The sequence below is a fragment of the Fringilla coelebs genome (genome assembly GCF_963513975.1).
Source record: "Fringilla coelebs genome assembly, chromosome: 2".
Lineage (NCBI taxonomy): Eukaryota > Metazoa > Chordata > Aves > Passeriformes > Fringillidae > Fringilla > Fringilla coelebs.
The window spans coordinates 117,130,639-117,152,736 of NC_140029.1; the positions used below are offsets into that span (position 1 = coordinate 117,130,639).

Consider the following 22,098-nt stretch of genomic DNA (forward strand, 5'->3'; position numbering starts at 1 on the left):
TTCTGTCCCTGTTGTGTCCCCATTGTTTGTCATGTCCTGTTGTGTGTCACGGGTGTCTGCACAGGTTTGTGCTGGAGCTGCTCTGCCCTGCTGCATAGCTTGGTGCAATAGGCAAAGTGCTGGGGACTTGCAGTGGGTAATGTGGGGTGTTGTTGGTCTCTAGATGGGATTTGTAGATGGACCCAAGATATCTGGAGCTCTTAAGTTATCCTGCAGCACTTTGACTATTGTCCTCACTTTTTTTTTCAGATTCATATGGATTAAATCTGTTCCAGAGGGCTCGGTTTAGGGTGAGGAGCATCCCCCAAGCAGGTCAGTCAGTGTTTGTCTCTGCATGGGGAATGTAAATGGTGACTGTGTCACAGCACTGTTCTTTGTCTTTCTTTTCAGGAGGTAAACCTGGATACCAGCAGTCAAGGTGAGCATTGGAGAGAAGCAGTTGTTATTGCTCAGGTCTCAATTTCTGGTGCAGCTCTAAGTTTCCATTCTCATTTGTGCCCTTTAGGCAATCCTCTCTGCCAGGCCCCCATCCCCAGCTGGCCGATGGATCAGGTTTGCTGCTCCTGTGAGTCCTCTGGATGCATTTAGAGGACTCTGTGATGACGCCTCAGCCTTTTCTATTTGAAGGTGCCACCCAGGTAGATTTTGGCAACTGCTGAGGAGATGCGGTGAGTCCGGGAGGTAGGGAGAAGGGGCGAGGCTCAACTCAGGTGTCAGCAGTGCCACATCACCTTGTCTGCCCTTACCTCAGGTGCACCCTGTGATAATGGTGTCGGCCTCCGAGCAAGCCTGAAGTCTGCAGTCCGAGGAGCCGGGCATTCTCAGGAGAATGGTGAGTAGCAGAATTGTGTTTTGGTCACTGTGCTGCTGAGGTTGTGCACTGATGTTTGGTTTCCTTTCTCTAGGCAGACTAAAAGACAACAGCCTGGTGAAAGCAGGAGCTTCCCAGATGGCGAGGTGGCCTTCTTGTGCACCTGACACAGACTGGCCTGCGCTGATGTCTGAGAGATAAGTAGAGGGCCAAGACCCACAGAGGGGATGAAAGTGGGGTGCTGGATTGGGACCCACCGGGAGGCGATTTTGATTTGGCTTTGGAGATGGGGGTGTCCACGAAGTAGCTCCTTAGGCCACCTAAAAGGAAAGTCCCGCTTTTGATGGCAGAGCTGAGGTGCGCAGGGCAGAGCGGCCCCGGTGTGTGTGGTGTCACTTGTCAGTCGTGCGTTCTGTGTTGTTTGGGTATGTCCTGTCTTTTACCTTAGTCCTTTGAGGGGCCTATCAGGAACCCTGGCATCATTCTTAGCATTGGTGATCTGTGTTCTTTGTCCTGGCACCTTTGCTAAGAACTTTTGACTCAGGAGCTCAGACTTGCATCAGAATCTCTTCTCTCTTTAGAAGCATCCATTCCCATGTCTTTTCAGGTCTTGTTCTGAGCTGTCTGGAGAGCTGCACCCTGCAAGGATCCATTATGGCAGATGAGGACTTGTTAGAATGTGAGGTCAGGGAGAGGAGTCTGGCTGTAGGATTCTCGGGCATCCATCTTTGATTTATTCCAGGAACTGCATTCACTTTGCATCTTTTTCCTCCAGGCTTCTCTGAGCCTCATCAGCGCACCATCGATCTCATCTTAGTTATCTCATTTTGCCTTCTCTGAGTCCTTGCAGTCTTTTTCCTTGCCAAGAGGTTTCTGTCCCTGTTGTGTCCCCATTGTTTGTCATGTCCTGTTGTGTGTCACGGGTGTCTGCACAGGTTTGTGCTGGAGCTGCTCTGCCCTGCTGCATAGCTTGGTGCAATAGGCAAAGTGCTGGGGACTTGCAGTGGGTAATGTGGGGTGTTGTTGGTCTCTAGATGGGATTTGTAGATGGACCCAAGATATCTGGAGCTCTTAAGTTATCCTGCAGCACTTTGACTATTGTCCTCACTTTTTTTTTCAGATTCATATGGATTAAATCTGTTCCAGAGGGCTCGGTTTAGGGTGAGGAGCATCCCCCAAGCAGGTCAGTCAGTGTTTGTCTCTGCATGGGGAATGTAAATGGTGACTGTGTCACAGCACTGTTCTTTGTCTTTCTTTTCAGGAGGTAAACCTGGATACCAGCAGTCAAGGTGAGCATTGGAGAGAAGCAGTTGTTATTGCTCAGGTCTCAATTTCTGGTGCAGCTCTAAGTTTCCATTCTCATTTGTGCCCTTTAGGCAATCCTCTCTGCCAGGCCCCCATCCCCAGCTGGCCGATGGATCAGGTTTGCTGCTCCTGTGAGTCCTCTGGATGCATTTAGAGGACTCTGTGATGACGCCTCAGCCTTTTCTATTTGAAGGTGCCACCCAGGTAGATTTTGGCAACTGCTGAGGAGATGCGGTGAGTCCGGGAGGTAGGGAGAAGGGGCGAGGCTCAACTCAGGTGTCAGCAGTGCCACATCACCTTGTCTGCCCTTACCTCAGGTGCACCCTGTGATAATGGTGTCGGCCTCCGAGCAAGCCTGAAGTCTGCAGTCCGAGGAGCCGGGCATTCTCAGGAGAATGGTGAGTAGCAGAATTGTGTTTTGGTCACTGTGCTGCTGAGGTTGTGCACTGATGTTTGGTTTCCTTTCTCTAGGCAGACTAAAAGACAACAGCCTGGTGTCAGACAGAGCTTCCCAGATGGCGAGGTGGCCTTCTTGTGCACCTGACACAGACTGGCATGCCCAGATGTCTGAGAGATAAGTAGAGGGCCAAGACCCACAGAGGGGATGAAAGTGGGGTGATGGGTAGGGACCCACCGGCAGGGGAATTTGATTTGGCTTTGGGGATGGGGGTGTCCACGAAGTGGCTCCTTAGGCCACATAAAAGGAAAGTCTCACTTTTGATGACAGAGCTGAGGTGCGCAGGGCAGAGCGGTCCCGGTGTGTGTGGTGTCACTTGTCCGTCGTGCATTCTGTGTTGTTTGGGTATGTCCTGCCTTTTACCTTAGGCCTTTGAGGGGCCTCTCAGAAACCCTGGCATCATTCTTAGCATTGGTGTTCTGTGTTGTTCGTCCTGGCACCTGTGCTAAGAACTTTTGACTCAGGAGCTCAGACTTGCATCAGAATCTCTTCTTTCTTTAGAAGCATCCATTCCCATGTCTTTTCAGGTCTTGTTCTGAGCTGTCTGGACAGCTGCACCCTGCAAGGATCCATTATGGCAGATGAGGACTTGTTAGAATGTGAGGTCAGGGAGAGGAGTCTGGCTGTAGGGTTCTCGGGCATCCATCTTTGATTTATTCCAGGAACTGCATTCACTTTGCATCTTTTTCCTCCAGGCTTCTCTGAGCCTCATCAGCGCACCATCGATCTCATCTTAGTTATCTCATTTTTCCTTCTCTCAGTCCTTGCAGTCCTTTTCCTTGCCAAGAGGTTTCTGTCCCTGTTGTGTCCCCATTGTTTGTCATGTCCTGTTGTGTGTCACGGGTGTCTGCACAGGTTTGTGCTGGAGCTGCTCTGCCCTGCTGCATAGCTTGGTGCAATAGGCAAAGTGCTGGGGACTTGCAGTGGGTAATGTGGGGTGTTGTTGGTCTCTAGATGGGATTTGTAGATGGACCCAAGATATCTGGAGCTCTTAAGTTATCCTGCAGCACTTTGACTATTGTCCTCACTTTTTTTTTCAGATTCATATGGATTAAATCTGTTCCAGAGGGCTCGATCTCGGGTGAGGGGCATCCCCCAAGCAGGTCAGTCAGTGTTTGTCTCTGCATGGGGAATGTAAATGGTGACTGTGTCACAGCACTGTTCTTTGTCTTTCTTTTCAGGAGGTAAATCTGGATACCAGCAGTCAAGGTGAGCATTGGAGAGAAGCAGTTGTTATTGCTCAGGTCTCAATTTCTGGTGCAGCTCTAAGTTTCCATTCTCATTTGTGCCCTTTAGGCAATCCTCTCTGCCAGGCCCCCATCCCCAGCTGGCCGATGGATCAGGTTTGCTGCTCCTGTGAGTCCTCTGGATGCATTTAGAGGACTCTGTGATGACGCCTCAGCCTTTTCTATTAGAAGGTGCCACCCAGGTAGATTTTGGCAACTGCTGAGGAGATGCGGTGAGTCCGGGAGGTAGGGAGAAGGGGCGAGGCTCAACTCAGGTGTCAGCAGTGCCACATCACCTTGTCTGCCCTTACCTCAGGTGCACCCTGTGATAATGGTGTCTGGACAGCTGCACCCTGCAAGGATCCCTTATGGCTACTTAGGACTTTTAATAATCTGAGGACAGGTAGAGGATTCTGACAGTAAAGAGAATTCTGACTGTAGATTTCTCAGGCATCCATCTTTGCAGTTCTTGGAATAAGTCATTTGGTTAGCATCTTTTTCCAGGGTTCTCTGAGCCTCATCAGCCCACCATCAGTCTCACCTTGGTCATGTCAGTTAGCTTTCTCTCAGTCCTTGCAGTCCTTTTCCTTGCCAAGAGGTTTCTGTCCCTGTTGTGTCCCCGTTGTCTGTCATGTCCTGTCCTGTGTCACGGGTGTCTGCACAGGTTTGTGCCCAGAGCTTCTCTGCCCTGCTGCCAGGCTTGTTGTAATAGGAAAAGTCCTGGGGCCTTGAAATTTGTAATGTGGGGTGTAGTTGGACTTGAGTTGGTATTCCTAGATGGACACATGATGTTTGGAGCTTTGAAGTTATCCTGCAGACCTTTGACTTTTGTCATAACTTTTTTTCAGCTGCAGGAGGATAAGATCTGTGCCAGAGGACATCAATCTGGGTGAGGGGTTTCCCCTGATGAGGTCAGTCTCTTTTTGAGTTTGCCAGGGATAGTAGAGTGTGACTGTTCCAGCACTGTTCTTTTTCTTTTTAGGAAGTAAATCTGGTGCCACTTGGCCTGGTGGAGAAGGTGTGACAAGGGGTTAGCCCAGAGCCAAGGCACCATTGGCCGTGGCCATAGGGCTCCAGCTGGCTCAGCGTGGGGATAGAGACAACCTGCACCTTTACAAACCTGTTTGTTATTTAAAGGGCCTCTATTAGCCTTCACTAGCGGAATTAAGCATCTTCCCTTTCAAAACTCCTGTACACAGACCCCTAGCATCTACTGTGGCCTGGAGGGCTTCTAGCATGGGAGAGGAAAGAATCTGCATCCTGCGCCATCCGTGCTCTTACTTGATGTGGAAATTGTAATGATATTATTGAGGCGTGTCCTCAGAGCGTCTCCTATTGCCTTGCCATTCGTGAAGCCCGAGGCTGGCTTGTCCTAGCTTAGCTTTGTGATGTGGAGGAGCTGAACTGCCAAGTGATACGGAATTAGGTATTCTCTGTGGAGTGACATCCTGTAAAATTTCTGTCCCAGAAATTCTGTCATTATGGCAGCGGGGGAGGGAAATCCTCTCTTCACAGGTGCCTATTCATCTGTGAAACTCATCCTGGCAGGACAGCATGAAGACTGAAGGTGTAAGAAAATGTGGAGTCACATGGAGAATCTGACAGGAGCATCCAACGCACGAGTTTTGCTTGGATTTAAACTCAGAAGTTGTAAGGAATTTGGGAATGAGATGGGATATTTCAGAAGAAGAGGAAGTAGGAGGAGAAGTTGATGTTCTTACAGTTTGTAGGAACTGGTTTGTTCCTTCTTGAGAGTGGGATTGTTGCCCTTTGCATGGGCAAAGCCACTCCAGATGTTCCAGCTGGGAAAAGAGTTAGGGAACTCTTTTCAAACGTAGTCCTGGAGGTACTGAGCAGCTTGGCTTGGTAATACTGTGGGGAAACAGAAGAATATCCGTTCTGATTTTTCTCTCTTCCACAGCTGCTTCTGTGTTCCTGACTTCCATTTGTACTGGGGACACGTGGCTTGGAGCACAGGAGCTGGATTTAGCCTCCCCGTGTCAGGTGGGTGCAGGTTGCGAATTACAGGGTGACATGGAAACTCGGAAACAAAGGGAAGAAACAGGTATGTCTTTTGGCAAAAAAAAAAGAAAGCCTACATCGGGGCAATAATTCAGGGGACTAAGATCATGGTGAGCCCTGAAAGCCTCCTGAGCTGTTCTCATACAGACCTACCTTGTTTGGTCACAAAAATCAGTATTTCATTACTTTGTGCAAACTCGGGGGGAAGATTTTATTCGACATCTCTCAGAGGGACATTAAAGCTCCAGCTTCCCTTTTCTTGAACAGCTTGAGAGCGTACTACTTATGTAATATGTATTTCAGGCATTTTTATCTTTTTGGAGAGCAAGACAGACTGTTTGTGCATGTCTGTGCGTTTAGTATCCACCCTCTCTCTAATACAAGACAGGAAAAAAATCCTGGAGAGCTTCCTACAATGGGGTGTAAGTGCGAAGAAGGAGGAGACAGAGGAAGACTGGACTCGGCAATCAGGACGGTCTTCTTGGGTTTCAAAAGCTTGAATGGCACTTGAAGACATTTCCATCAGACCTGGTTCATTTTTATTACCCTTTTTTAATTAAAAACCAACCAAACAAATAAAACCCTGATCCATCGCTGCTGCTGTTGCAAGGTGCAACACAAACCCATCTTCCCTCTGCCTGGAACAGGTGAGAAATGGAACTAAACCCCAAAGGATTTTCTGCTCAGTGATTATAGGTGAGTTTGATTGGGAACTGTCTGAGAAATCTGATACGTTGTTCTTCAATGTGGCTGTGACGGTATTTGAGCGGTATTTGAGCGTGCCAGTCCAGATCTGCAAACAGGCAGTGCCAGCCAAAGTGATAAAAAACCAGAACTGCCCATTGCTTGTGGTATGTATGGAATTTGGGGGAGGGGCGGTTTCATAAAATCAGGATGCAAATGAAGGAATTGCTTGTACATGTACATATTCTTATCCTACAGGAGCCCTCAGCTCTGTCCCGAGAGTTAAACTGACATTTCTTTAAGTTTTTAAAGCCTTTTGGAGGTTGCAGTTTGTGTCACGTTAGAATTCCTAGGGGCTGCCGTCAGGAAATGTGTGAGCCGAGTCCAGCCGGGCTGGGCCGAACCGAGCTGAGCTCTGCGGAATGGCCGAATGTGGCCGAGTGTAGCCGATAATGGCCCTTGAAGAGCCGAATGCAGCCGAGAGTAGCCGATAATGGCTGAATGTGGCAGAAGTGTCACCGAACCGAGCCGAGCTCCGCCCAGCGCACCGTCCCGGGCAGGCCGGGGCGGGCTCGGGGTGGTCCCGGGGCTGTGTGGGGCTTCCTCACCTGTCCCTCTGTCTCCCCCTCCTTCCTCCTCCCCGTATTCGCCTTCTCTCGCTCCCTTTCCCCCGTTTCCCTCTCCCCCCACAAACCCGGCTCCTTCCTGTCCTGTCCCTATCCAGCTACTCCCTTCTGTTCCCCCTCTCCCCCTCCTCTGTCCACCCTCCCTCTACCCCCGTCGCGAGCTTTCCCTTCCCCTCCCGCTTTCCTCCACAGCCCGACCTCCCCGCCTGCCCTTTCTCATCCCCTGCTATCGCCCCTCTCTCCCCATCCCCCCTTTCCTTCCTTCTCCCGCAGCCGCGGGGCTCGGGGTGCCGGAGAATAAAGCCCCGTGGGCCGGAGCCCGGCGCCCCTCGGCCTCTGCAGAGTCCCCGCACGGGGCCGGAGGCTCTCGGCGGATCCCCCCCGTGCCGGTCAGACACCCCGCCCGACGCCGCCGGACCCGCGGCTTTCCCGACATCACGCTGAGAGAGGCCCCCGCTCTGTGCCGTGCCGTGCGGTGCGGTCGCCGCCGTCTGTGCCACTGCCTCTCTCTGCCCCTGGGCCGTGACAGCGCGGCTGGGGAGGAAGCTCAACCCTTCTGGGGGCTGCCCCCCCTTTCTTGTTGCAGCAGAATCCCTTTCTGGGGGGGATGTACGTGTGGAAGGGGCTTGAAGGAAGGGCTGCGCTGCCGTCCAGGGCAGTTGGACTCGTTCTGTGCCTTCTTTGGGGGTGAGGAAAAGGGGCTGAAGACTCGGGGCTCTGATGCCATTTGGGGCACCCCAAGGTCCCAAGGAGAGCGAGCCGCACTGCGGTGGGTGGCCAACGAGGGGGTCATGCTGGGTGCCGCCCCCCAGAGGGACCCAAAGCTGCCCCCAAATTCACAGGGAGGGGTGGGTGTAGAATGCTAAAACCGGTCAAGTTAGTAGTTTTTATGGGTATTGGTAAAGAATAGAACTCGTCTCTAAATTCATTTGGGAAGAAACCCTCTCTGTCTCCACTCTCTATCCAGCAATGTAGGAAACTCTGACAAGAGATGGGTAGTAGTTTTGGAAACAGGGCCGTAACGTTTTTATCTAGGAATGGACCGAGCTGTGCCCTGAAACCATAAGAACAGCTGCAGGGGCTGAAGGGAATAGAAAGGGCTCTCTGGCACCTTTGGCCTCCGTTCTCTGGCGGTCCCCAAACCGTGTGGCAATCCCGGAAGAGGTGCTTGTCATCCAGAGTGCCAAACCCAAGACCTGTAAAATCCTAGCTCTGCCTTGTGTTTCATGTGTTCTTTTTTACTTCATATTTATGTCATCACGTGTTTTAATTGTGGACCCAGACGGAATAAGAAAAGCCAACACGCGTAGCAGATTTCTGTTTGCTGTGTGTCAATGAGAAGCGGGCTGTGTGCCGGAGGGGGAGAGGCGCTTTTGGAGGGCGGCACCAGCGCCAGGTGTGAGCTGTGAGGATGAGGAGGGGCTGGCCCGTGCCGGGGGCTGTTTTAGGGGGAGGGTTTGCCTCAGCTGTCTTCTGTGTGGAGCTGCTGAGTCGAGGGGTTTATGGGGCTCCCGGGGCTGTCTCATGGAAGGACGGTGAGAGCTTCTCACAGGGTCTGGGGGAACACCAGGATCCGCACTTGGATGCGTGGAGCGTTGCCTAAAGGAGGTGCCGAGGTACGAATCTTTGTGGCGGGAAGCAGCATCCGAACGGGTGAGCCCGTGTGGATATGGAGCAGGGACTTTTGTCCTTTCCCTTTTCATTTTCATCTTTCCAATCCCTCCCCGCTCCCTTCAGGAAAGAAAAATGGAGCTTATGAGGAGAAAAGAAATGAAGGAGAGGGAAGCAGCTTCTCTTCTATTATTGTCTGTGTTTAAACTGGGAGGGGGATCACCCTTCACTTGTGGTTTTAAGGGTGTTGATTGAAGGCAAACCTGGCTTTTCCAGGCTGTTAGGGGTACCACCGGGGTGACAGGGAATCCCTGCCTTCTATTTTAAGGGGAATGGGGAAAATATTGTTGTCGTATTATGGGATTGATTTGAAGGTTGCCACCCCATTTTCATCATCCTAAGCTTTAAAGGGAGCGGGGCAGCCCTGTTGTTCCTCCTTTTAAAGGGTTTGTATTGAGGTCAAAATCCCCCTTTCCCCCTCATTTGAAGGATTTCATTTGAGGGACACCTCTTCTTTTCTGCTATTATCGGGGATGAAATTGAAGGGGAGAACACGTTTATTTGCCCTTGTGGAAGTGAGGTGAGCCCCGCCTGCGGGTCAGTTTCGGGGTCCAATTGCAGGAAGCTGCAGCTGTCGCAGCGTTCGCAGGGTTGAAACTGGGGCCGTGCCGCCGCATTTGAGGGCGCTTCTTGTGCCCGTGGCCCGGCCCGGAACGTCGCCGCTCGGGAGCCCTGCCGGCAGCGGCCGGGCACTTGCCGAGGCGGCCGGGGAATTTGGCGCGGCCGGGCTGCCGCGGGAGCGCCAGAGCCGCGCCGGTGCGGGCCGTGCGGAGCCGAGGGGAGCTCGGCCGGGCGGGCGGGCGGGAGAGGCGGCACGGGCGCTGCGCCGGCCCGGCCGGTGCCGGCCGCTCTGCCCGCTGCGGGCGCGGGGCTCGGGCGCCGCCGGGGCGCGCAGGGCCCGGTGCCGGCCCCGGCGGGCAGGGGGGAGCGGGCGGGGGTCTCCGGGGCGGCGGCGCCCCTGCGTGCCGGAGGAGCCGCCGGAGGAGCCGCTTTCCTGCCAGGAGCCGCGCTCCGTCCGGTGCCGGGAGCGCGGGCTTCGATTGCTGAAAGGTCTTTGGTGTCGTGGGTTTGAGGTGGGTTTTAGCGATCTATTGTATCGTTTGGTTCTGTTTGCAGTTGGCGTGTGCCGAGGGATACGGTGTTCTTCCTGACCGTGATTGTTCTCGCTTCAGGCGGTGATGATAAGGGGTTGTTTTTTATGGAGTTTTGTTGTCGGATTTTTTTTTTTTTTTTTTTGCCGGGGTACGCAATGGTTTTAAAGGTTCGCAATGGTTGTTATGGGTCGTAGCCTGAAGTAGAGTTTCGGTTTTAAGTTCTGTTGTGGTGGCTTTTATTGGCGTGAGTGTGTAGTGTTGGTTTTGGTGGGTTTGAGGTGGGTGTAGTTAATAGCAGCGGGGTTTTAAAAATATTTATAATAGCGCTTTTGTTTATCGTCTTACAGGGCTTTTACTTATGTGGTCTGTTTGATTGGCGTGTCTGGTTTATTGTTACGGATAATCTGGGAGATATCGTTTATAGTTGCATTTCTCTTTAGGCTTTGTGTTTATTTCTAGACGGCATTTTTCTTTTGATAAATTGAGGCACTGTGGGTGTATTCAGTTAGGAATAATTTTTTTGTTGCAATTTTATTTAGTTTTGGTTATTTTTTTGTTTGTTTTGTCCTGTTGTTTTTTTTTGTTTGATGCATTTGGTTGTTTTTTATGAGTTTTATTTTTGGGAACATGGGTATTTTTAAGTTGGGTCTTTTTAGGCAGCTTTTAAATTTGAGTAGTTATTTTTTATTCTTTAGCGTTCCAGGGTTTTTTATATCGTTAATGAGTTCAGTTTCTAAAGTTATTTTTATAGGGTGTTGGTTATTCCTTGAGTTAGTGTAGAGCTAGAGTTTTAGTTATTTTTTTTAGTAACAGTCAGGGTCAGTGGTACGGTTTGGAGTTTAGTAAGGTGGTTTGATTCTTTTTTAGTAGTTTTTGTGGTTTGCTGTGCGTGTTTCTCTAGGGCTTTCTTTTACATTCGTACAATTTTTGTGTTGGGATAAGAATTGTTAGTGAAAAGAGCATGGTGTGGCGATTATTTTTTTTTAGGCAGTTGGTTGGCTGGTGGAGGTATCTTGATGCGTTTGGACGATATTGGTGGGAATTCGATGCTGTTTTGTCATTTTAATTAGGAATTGGAGTTTAAATGTAAAATTATAACTAAAACGATAATTCAACAGGACAAATAGGTGTATACAAATGGGAATAAAAACCTAAAATTTTACCTATCGACCGGATCTGTAAAAAGAAAATATGTAACGAAACCAGTATTTTTATTCCAGTAAGTTACTATATTGTTTAATATCTAGTGTTAAATATCTTTATATCTTTATATGTTTATTTAAATATATAAACGAAAGGTTCAATCAAAATATAAATCTAAATATGTGTTACAAATATATACAAACTGACATAAAATTGAAAATATTCATAAATAGAATGTAATAAAAATCGATACAATAATACAAGTAATATTGTATAAATCTTATTATATTATAAGAAATATAAATATAGTACATCAGTATCTTATCATATAGAACAAATTATAAATTTAAATATGAACATATTTTTAAAAGTCGTTCCAACAAAGGGGTTTTTCTTGATCATTATTTAGCAATAGGCAGGCTTTTGATTATAAAAATAGAAAGTTTTATATTTTCTACAGAGTATGTATATAGAAATCTAATAATAGAAATAATCAGCACAAAGTTATATACAAGAATTTAAAAAATACGAAAAAAGTTATAGCAGTAGATGTGGTGCATAATATAAATAATCATTTGAATTTACTTTTAGAATTTTATAAATTTTATATATAATTATAGGATGTCAATAGGAAATATGAATGTGAATATAATAATACAAAGTATAAATAAAAAGGTATTTCAATACTGTTAAAAAGGCGGCTTTTTTGATATTTATCTGGTTAGAGATGGGCTTTTGTTTTAAAAATCAGAGTTAATATAGAAATATAATTCTAAATATAGAATTATACAATCAGTATATCAAGATATTGATCAAAACAGAAAAAAGAATTCGATTTAGATAAAAGGAATAGACGTAATATATTATGTAAAATCATAACACATCAATGTCCGTTATAAAGATGCATGTGAATATAAAGATGAATAATATAAATATTAAATGTATTTACATATGGTTTTGAATAAAGCGGGCTTGTTTGGTCCCTGTGGGGTTAGAGGCAGTTTTTTGGCGTTTATTCCGGAGGAGTTTTTGGCGGGGCTCCGCCCTGTTCTTTTTCGCCGCCTTCCCTGCCCGCAGCCCCGAGGCGCGCGGCGGCCCCCGGCTGGGGTGGGCGGCAGTGCTGCCGCCCTGTGGGCAGAGCGCGGTACTGCAGCGGCGCAGCCGCAGGCAGCCGCCAGGCCGCCATGTTGGGAGTGGCATGCCGCGGGTGTCGCGGACTCGCTTGACCTTCTCGATATGGCGGCGAAAAAGCGCGGGCAACTCGAAGGCCCCCGGTCCGTTTAACCGAGTTGCCTGTACGGAAACCCGACGCCACGGCGGCGCCGGTGGGATTTTCTGCGGCGTTTCGAGTGCCCCGGACGCGGGCTGTGCGGTCAGCGGCGCGGCGGGCGGGCGTATTTGGGCGGGTCTCTGACAGGCAGCAGGGTAAACGCCTATCTCTGCCGGGGTCCTTTCGCAGCCGTCGGGTTGGGGACGGCGTGTCGCGGACGCGCTTGACCTTCTCGAGATGGGGGGCGGAAGTCGCAGTCTCCGGTAAGCCTGCTGCCTTGGGGACAGGCAGCGGTACCGCAGGCAGCCCCCCGCCCCGAGCCAGCGCCCTGCCCCTCGCCGCTGGGTGCCGGGGAAGGCGGAGGGGCGGCGGGAGCGAGCGGCGGGCGGGTCGGTGTCTGTGAGGGGAGGGGTGACGGGCATTCCGGAGCGCAAAGGGACGCCGCGGCTGAGAAGAATGGCGGGGCCGGTTTCGGCGGGCGGCGGAGGCGCGGTCGCAGCGCTCCGCGGGCCGGGGGCTGCGGGCGGGGGCGGGCGGGCGAGCGGCGTCGGAACAGGGCGGCGCCCCCCGAGCCCCGTGCGCGCCCCGCTCCGGGCGGTGGAAGCGACCGCGTGCCCGAAAATCCCGCCGGGGCGGCGCAGGAGGCGGAGCGGGGTCCCGGCGCTGCCCGCCCTTTGTGCCGCCCCGCCAGCTTGGGAAGGTGAGGCGAGTCGCCCGTCCCGTCCCGCCGCCTCCCTGTGCCGGTGAACTTGTGTGTGGCTTGGCAGGTCCGTGCCGGTTGCCGCGTCCTCGGTGGGCAGAGGGCTCTGACCTTGGCCGGATGGGCTGGTGAGTACTGGATCAGTGGGGATGTGCTTTTATGTATTTAGTGACCTTTACAGATTTATTCCCCAGGTTTTTTGAGTTCGTAGAATGATGGAATCATTCAGGTTGGAAGGGTCTCAACAGATCACCTCGTTCCAAGGCTGCTGCCGTGGGCAGGGACGTCTTTGCCTAGGCCAGCTTGCTCAGAGCCTCATCCCAGAGCACCAATGGACACTGAGAGGCGTGGGGCAGGCACAGCATCTCCGAGCAGCCTGTGCCAGCCAGGTGCCAGAGGAGGAAGAAAGCCTTTCCCACCCGGAGCAGAGGCCGCCGCAGCTCCGTGTAGCCTTGTGTCACCGAGTGTGTGAGACGGAAAGGCCCTTGCCACGGAGGGATAGCAGCACGGAGAGATCTTTTTCGGGTAAAGCAGAGCAATGGAACGCCACAGTAGCCTTCAGTTCTTCCAGCAGGTTTGGGAAGGACTTGAAGGAGGGGAGCGGAGCTGGCCGGGCGCCTGCCAGCTCTGCAGGCAGTGGGACGGAGAAGCTGCACTGATCTGTCTTCTTGCCCGAGTCTTTAGAAATGAGGCACTTTTCTGCAGCTCCTTTTCAAGCGTTACACGTAAGTTCCCCCTAGAAGTCCGAAGGGAGCTGTTTTCTTAGCAGAAGGAAGTCAGGAAGAGGCAAAGCAGGCAAAGACATCAGATAAGCCTGGGTCAAAAACTTGGCTAACCTATTTCTCCCCCTTCCTCCCAACAGCCGGTTTTGGAGCGTTCTGCAGAGATCTGCGCGGGAGGAAAAGCAGAGCCGGTCACTGAGAAGTGACGGGTGAGCTGCGGTGAGGACTGCTGCTCCCCCTGCCTTGGTGCGGGACCTCCTGAGCTCCCCTTCCCGTGGTGGCGGCGTTTCTCCTCTCATCCAGCCAAGCCAGACACCTCCGAGGTCACGAGCAGGGAAGGTTTAAGTTCCGAGATCTCCCCGGTAAGAAGCGACAGGACCAGAGGAAATGGCCTCAAGCTGCAGCAGGGAAGGCTCAGGTTGGATTCGAGGAACAATTCCTTCACTGACAGGGTGGTCAGGCACGGGAGCAGGCTGGGCGGGGAAGCCCCCATCCCCAGAGACATTTAAAGGATGTCAAGATGTGGTGTTTAGGGACCTGATTTGGGAGGGGCTCGGCAGTGCCGGGGCAGCAGCTGGGCTGATGACCTCAGAGGGCTTTTCCAACCCGAAGGATCCTATGGTTCTGGAAAGCCTTGACTGCCCTGGCTCTACCACAGCCTCTGGATGCTGACAGAGTGAGGCTGGTCATAGGCCTTGGAGGTCCCTGTCCCCCAGGGAGGGGACAAGGCAGTGTCACCTGCGGGGAGGGTCTCGTCCTCAGAGAGCAGTCAGTGGCTCCATCCCTGCCCGGGGCTCTGTGTGCAGCCTCAGGGTGAACACCTGCCCTCAGGTTTCCCTCCGGGCATCCGGGAAGAGAACCGGGTCCGTCCGTGTGACAGCTCCAGGGCTTGCAGGCTTTGGGACTTTGCAGGTGTGTGCCTCGTGACAAGGTGGCAGGGACGTGGCACTGCCTGGCAACGCTCCCGGCCTCGGATCCTTGCTGCTTTCTTCCTTATCCCATAGGGATTTACCAGCAATCCTGTGTCTTTTCTTTAAAACCGTCCTTGGGATAGCTCAAAGAGAGGGTAATTGGTCATTTCAAAGCCTACGTGTTTTACCTGTTGGCACTCAAGACAAAAGACAGAAAGCTGCTTTGCATCCTTCTGCCTGGGAGTCACTGTGACACGGGGAGGTGAGGAGGGGGCTGGCCCGGGTCAGTCTCTGCTGAGCCTCAGCCCTGGCTGCTCCTGCTTCCAGGGTGAACCCAAAAGCTGTCATGATCAAAAGAGCAGGCAGCCCCTCTGTCCTGAGTCACAGGGGCCATTTCTTCCTAAGTGACTCGAGACGGGAAATCATTCTTGGAGCTTCAAAAGAAAGAAAGAAAGAAAAAAGCCGTACGTAGGTTTATAAGTGTGTCTATATACACATACATTTCCTTCAATGAAGGAGAAAATCTCAGGAATATCATGTCACGTCTGGCTTCCTAGAGAAGACCCTTAACTCTGGGCTTCTGCAAGCAAATGTCTGTGCATTTCTAGGACCATTTCCCTTCTTTTTGTGCCTCCCACAGTAATCCTCTCCCCTTCCCCATGGCAAGAAGAGTTTGGTGATTTTGCTGCCCTGCTCTCTCCGGGGTGTCGCAGGCTGTGTGGCAGGGAGTGAAGCCTTTGTCGCTGCTCATCAGACCTTTTCCTACAGAATTCTAGCAGCAGGGATAAAATTAGATTAGACTTGTGTTACTGAGCTGTCAAGTGGAGCAGGTAACATTAAGAAAGCGTTGTTTCTGAGCTGCTGTTCAGTAGAACGTGTTTCCCCTTTCCAGCACAATGCCCCCACCCAGGAAGGGATTTTTTGTGGGTCAGCCAGATGTGCTGCTGCCTCCCACTGAGGCTCTGAGATGGAGCTGAGTTTGCATTCCAGTGCATCGGAACAGAGGGTCATCAGAAGTTTTCTCAGCTGCCTAAGGCACAGCCCCGTGGAATCGAGTGAGCCTGAGGTCCTGCGTGCTTGCTGTGAGCCTTGAGATGAGTGTGCACCGTTGCAGGCTTGCAATTTCTTGAAGCGCACTAAGGGAACCAGCTCTGGGTTGGGAGGGAGGGAGGGAGGGAGGGAAATGCTCTGTATAACACGTGCCAGTTGGTCTGTGAAACTCATCCTGGCAGGACAGCATGAAGACTGGAAGTGTAAGAAGACACGGAGTGACACGGAGAATCTGACAGGAGCATCCAGAGGACAAGTGCACGAGTTTTGCTTTTTGCTTGGATTCAAACTCGGAAGTTGTAAGGAATTTTGGAAGGAGATGGGATGTTTCAGAAGAAGAGGAAGGAGGAGAAGAAGAAGTTGTTACAGTCCTGGCAACATCTTTTGTTCTAGCTAATAGAAGAAAAAATAAAAAAGAAAAAAAAAGTGTGGTTTTTTTTTTCCTTCAATAATATATTCATTGGTGGTGTATGCTGTGTTATTTTCTATTTTGGTATTATGAACTCTGTGCAATTTGTTTTCTGAGTCAAGCTGACTCTGTGGATGGCTTGGTTTGTATTTGAGGTAGGATTAATTTCAGGAGGTTTCTGTAATAGACTTCTGGTACGTATTACTGGGATTTTGGTGTTGTTGATTGCGTGTGTAAACGTAGAGATTTGGTAGGGCTAGCTCGGGTGCTGGAGTTTTGGGTGGTAATTGATTAGATGGCTTTTGTTAGATGCAGTTTTTAATTTTTGAAAGGGTTTTTTTTACTGTAAAGGTTTTAGGGTGGTTTTTAAGAAATGACTGTATTGTTTTATGTTGTTTCTGCTTGGTGTATGCTAAGGGCCATGGTGTGCTTCTTGAACATGATGGTTTTAGTGTTCCCAAGTTCCGATTTATTTCTGGTTGGATGGGTTTTTTTTGGTTTTATTTTTGGGGACAGGGGCATTTCTATGTTGGGTTTTTATAGGCAATATTTTTTTAATTTGGGTAGTGATATTTTTTAGTATTTTAATAGCTTAGATTTTTAATTTTTATGCTTTTAATGATTTTTTTTAAATTTCTGAGAACTTTTATAGATGATTGGTTATTACTTCTGAGTTAGCATACAGGTAGAGCTTTGGGGGCTTTTTGTAGTAATGTTTAGAGTCAGTAGTGCAGTTTTGAATTGACTGAGTTGGTTTGGGTTTTGGTTTTTTTTTTTTTTTTTTTTTTTTTTTTTGGTTGGTGTTTTTTTTTTTTTTTTTCTGGTTTGTTTGTTTGGGGTTTTTTTGGGTGTTTGTTTTTATTGGCAGTTATTTCATTTTCAGTGTGTATTTTGATTTTTTTCTGTTTTTGAGATACTGGTTTAGGAGGAAGTTTAGGATTAGGATGTGTAGAGGTTTTGGGCCAGTTCTAGTGGGGGTTTTAAATTTCATTTCTAGTTGGGGCTCTTTGAGTTTTTAGCAGGGTTAAATGTTGTGGGATCTCTGTTCTGCTAGCAATAGAAACGGGTTTTGTTTGGATACGCTGCGACGGGATGAGCGCGCACTGCGCGCCGGTGCTGACCGAGGGGCAGCGTTTCTGTGGTCCTGATTTGCTAGGTAAGTGATCTTGTATGGTTTGATCCATAGTTTAAAATAAAAACAACTATAAACTTAAAAATAAATATAATAGGATAGTGGTGAACATAAATATAGAAAACAAATAGATAAATATATAAACCTATAGTATAATGTATTATTGTAACATTGTAATCGATGAAAATTTTAGTCTATGATATAAATGCAGGAATATACAAAAATAGATTGTAAAGATAAAATGTTACAATGTAGTCAAACTGGGGAATTTTTGGTTTTTATTGGGTTATAGGTTTGGGTTTTTATAGATAATATAAAAATATCAAATCACACATATAATATATATACCAATACTTATAAATACTTGATATAAATAAATATTAGTAAAAGAAATATCTAATAGAAAAATAATATATCTATTATTATATTAATAGGTAATCTCTCTAATATATATATATAATATCGATAAGTATAATAAATAAAAATTATTTTTAAAGTTTAAATATTATTTAAATAAAGGGGTATCTTTGGTTTTTACGTGGTGTGAGGCAGGGTTTTCATTTCAAATAATATAAGTATTATAGAAATGTATATCTGAAGATAGAAACAGATAATAAATATGTAAAGATATATAACTAACTAAAGTATAAATGTAAATATAAATAAATGTAAGTAATATGAAGAGATGTAATATAGAATATAAATAACATTAAATGGCAATATAAATTATAAATATCATTGTGAGTATAAATATGTAAAAATTTTTTAAAAAATTTAAATACAGTTGAAAGCAAAGGAGTTCTATTTGGCTTTTTTTTGGGTAGATGCAGGGGGGTTATTCTAAATAACATCAGTGTTACAGAATATATAAATAAATCTAAGCAGTGGAATACATGTAAAATAGAATATAAATTTATATATAATTGAAATTTATAATTTTAAATTTATAAATATTAGACAACAATATACATTATAAATAGAAATGGGAATATAAATATGAAAATTATAGAAATAAAATCTATTTAAATATTGTTTAAAAGAAAGGTTGGGGGTTTTTCTCAGCTTTTATTGGGGTAGAGGCAGTAGATTTATTTTAAATAATAAAAGTGTTACAGAAGTAAAAATTAAACCAGAAATATATAATTAATTTATAAAGATATATAAATAAATGGAAGTAATAGGAATAGATGTAATATAGAATATAAATTGATTTAGAAATAGAAATGTATACATAAATAGAGATCAATATTCATTATAAATGTGAATATGAATATGAAAGAATATTTTGAAAAAAAATTTTAAAAATATTTCAATACTTTTTTTTAAAAAATATATTATCAGGTGGTTTGGGGGCTTTTTGGGGGTTTTTGTTGTTGTTGTTGGTTTTGTTTTTTAATCCTGTTGGGTTAGAGGCAGAGGACTTGTTTTTTCGGGGTTGTTTTTTGGCATTTATTTCGGAGGAGTTTTTGCGGGGCTCGCCCCTGTTGTTTTTTGCCGCCGTCCCTGCCCGCTGCCCCCGGCTGGGGTGGGCGGCAGTGCTGCCACCCTGTGGGCAGAGCGCGGTACTGCAGCGGCGCAGCGGCAGGCAGCCGCCAGGCCGCCATGTTGGGAGTGGCGTGCCCCGGGTGTCCCGGACTCTCTTGACCTTCTCAAGATGGCGGCGAAAAGCACGGGCAAATTGAAGCCCTCTTGGTCCGTTTAACCGGAATGCCTGATCCAAAGCCCGACGCCGGCGCGGCTCGGACGAGATTTTCTGTGGCGTTTCAAGTGTCCCGGACGCGGGCTGGGTGGTCAGAGGCGCGGCAGTCTTGCGTTATTCGGCGGGACTCTGACAGGCATCTGCGAAAACGCCTCTCTCTGCCGAGGCGGGGTGGGGTGGGGTCCTCTCGTTGCCGCCATGTTAGATGTGGCGTGCCCCGGATGTCCCGGACTCTATTGACCTTCTCAACATGGCGGCGAAAAGCGCGGGCACATTGAAGCCCTCTGGGTTTGTCTAACTACATTGCCTGATCAAAATCCCGACGCCAGCGCGGCTCGGGCGAAATTTTCTGTGGCCTTTCAAGCGCTCCGCACGCGGGCTGTGTGGTCAGTGGCGCGGCACGCTGGCGTATTTTGCCGGGACTCTGACAGGCATCTGTAAAAACGCCTCTCTCTGCCGGGGTCCTCTCGCGGCCGCCATGTTAGGTGCGGCATGTCACGGGTGTCGCGGAATCTTATGACCTTCTCAAAATGGCGGCGAAAAGCGCGGGCAAATTGAAGCCCTCTGGGTTTGTCTAACCCGATTGCCTGATCAGAACTCCGATCCCGGCGCGGCTCGAACGGGATTTTCTCTGGCGTTTCAAGTGTTCTGGACGCGGGCCGTGTGGTCAGTGCGCGGCTGGCTGTCGTGATTTGGCAGGACTCTGACAGGCATCTGCAAAAACGCCTCTCTCTGCCGGGGGGGGGGGGGGGGGTCCTCTCGTTGCCGCCATATTGAGTGTGGCGTGTCGCTGGTGTCGCGGACTCTCTTGACCTTCTCAAGATGGCGGCGAAAAGCGCGGGCAAATTGAAGCCCTCTGGGTTTGTCTAACCGGATTGCCTGATCAAAACCCCAATGCCGGCGCGGCTCGGGCGATAATTTCTGTGGCGTTTCAAGTGTCCCGGACGCGGGCTCTGTGGTCAGTGGCGCGGCAGGCTGGCCTAATTTGGCGAGACTCTGACAGGCATCTGCAAAAACGCCTCTCTCTGCCGGGGTCCTCTCGCGGCCGCCATATTGAGTGTGGCGCGTCGCGTGTGTCCCGGACTCTTTTGACCTTCTCAAAATGGTGGGGCGCTGTATTTGCAGTGCGCCGGGGCAGACGGCAGGGGGCGCTGTTCCTGCAGTATACTGGGGCAGACGGCAGGGGGCGCTGCGTGGGCTCGCAGGAGGGGTCCGGGGCGGAACTTAGGGGCGGTGGCAGCAGCGAGGTTTTTGTCACGGGTGGGCTTGATGGTGACCCGTAGCTGTGGGAATGGATTGCCTGTTTATGTATCTGTATAATCGTGATGCAATTGCCTCTTTTTTGTGCCATTATTTGACTGGGAATGTAGATGGGAGTGCTGATGATGGGGTTAATGGATATTGCTCTTTGTTGCCGACAGCTGGAGCACTAATTGGTGCCCTATAAAGTATATATCTAAAGGAATAAAAGCTATATGTCTGGTGCAGCACTAGAAAAGTTCAGGTTCCTAGGGAGTAAATAGTTTTCTTTAAATCATTCGAGTTTGGGGCTTTTTTCAATCCCAGGTAGCCTGAAAATTTGTACTGCTGTTTTTTTATTCTAAAGTTTGAAAGGAAAATAAAATTAGAAATACAGGGGAAAGAGAGAGAAAGAAAAAGAAATAGAGAGTGAGAGAAATAGAGAGAGAGAGTGTGAGAAAAATAGAGAGAGAGAGAAAGAGAGAGTGTGAGAAAAATAGAGAGAGAGAAAGAGAGAGTGTGAGAAAAATAGAGAGAGAGAAAGAGAGAGTGTGAGAAAAATAGAGAGAGAGAGAAAGAGAGAGTGTGAGAAAAATAGAGAGAGAGACAGAAAGAGAGAGTGTGAGAAAAATAGAGAGAGAGACAGAAAGAGAGAGTGTGAGAAAAATAGAGAGACAGAAAGAAAAGGAAGAAGTAGTCTGCAATAAACAATTCCACGTGGGCCTGGATGCTGATCCCTGCTGCTGGTCAGTGAGAGCATCTGACAGGTCAGATTTCAAACTGCTTTATTTAACAGGAAACTGGTTTGTTTCTTCTTGGGAGTGGGATCATTGCCCTTTGCATGGGCAAAGCCACTCCAGATGTTCCAGCTGGGAAAAGAGTTAGGGAACTCTTTTCAAACGTAGTCCTGGAGGTACTGAGCAGCTTGGCTTGGTAATACTGTGGGGAAACAGAAGAATATCCGTCCTGATTTTTCTCTCTTCCACAGCTGCTTCTGTGTTCCTGACTTCCATTTGTACTGGGGACACGTGGCTTCGAGCACAGGAGCCGGATATGTCGCCTCCCCGTGTCAGGTGGGTGCAGGTTGCGAATTACAGGGTGACTTGGAAACTCAGAAACAAAGGGAAGAAACAGGTATGTCTTTTGGCAAAAAAAAAAATTGGCCTACATCGGGGCAATAATTCAAGGGACTGAGATCATGGTGAGCCCTGAAAGCCTCCTGAGCTGTTCTCATACAGACCTACCTTGTTTGGTCACAAAAATCAGTATTTCATTACTGTGTGCAAACTCGGGGGGAAGATTTTATTCAACATCTCTCAGAGGGACATTAAAGCTCCAGCTTCCCTTTTCTTGAACAGCTTGAGAGCGTACTACTCGTGTAATATTTATTTCAGGCATTTTTATCTTTTTGGAGAGCAAGAAAGACTGTTTGTGCATGTCTGTGCATTTAGTATCCACCCTCTCTCTAATACAGGACGGGAAAAAAAGGCTGCAGAGCTTCCTACAATGGGGTGTAAGTGAGAAGAAGGAGGAGACAGAGGAAGACTGGACTCGGCAATCAGGACGGTCTTCTTGGGTTTCAAAAGCTCTAATGGCACTTGAAAACATTTCCATCAGACCTGGTTCATTTTTATTACCCTTTTTTAATTAAAAACCAACCAAACAAATAAAACCCTGATCCATCGCTGCTGCTGTTGCAAGGTGCAACACAAAGCCATCTTCCCTCTGCCTGGAACAGGTGAGAAATGGACCTAAACCCCAAAGGATTTTCTGCTCAGTGATTATAGGTGAGTTTGATTGGGAACTGTCTGAGAAATCTGATACATTGTTCTTCAGTGTGGCCGTGAGAGTAGTTTAGTGTGCCAGTCCAGATCTGCAAACAAGCGGTGCCAGCCGAAGTGATAAAAAACCAGAACTGCCCATTGCT

The 22,098-nt window shown here is 48.5% G+C and overlaps 1 long non-coding RNA gene across 1 annotated transcript; it reads left to right on the forward strand.

Annotated features, from left to right (window-relative positions):
• Positions 1–12,508: 12,508 nt before the first annotated feature.
• LOC311151164 lies at positions 12,509–15,057 on the forward strand. Its single transcript, XR_014615979.1, has 3 exons — positions 12,509–12,572; positions 13,077–13,734; positions 13,872–15,057. It is a non-coding gene; the product is annotated as an uncharacterized lncRNA (long non-coding RNA).
• Positions 15,058–22,098: the final 7,041 nt, after the last annotated feature.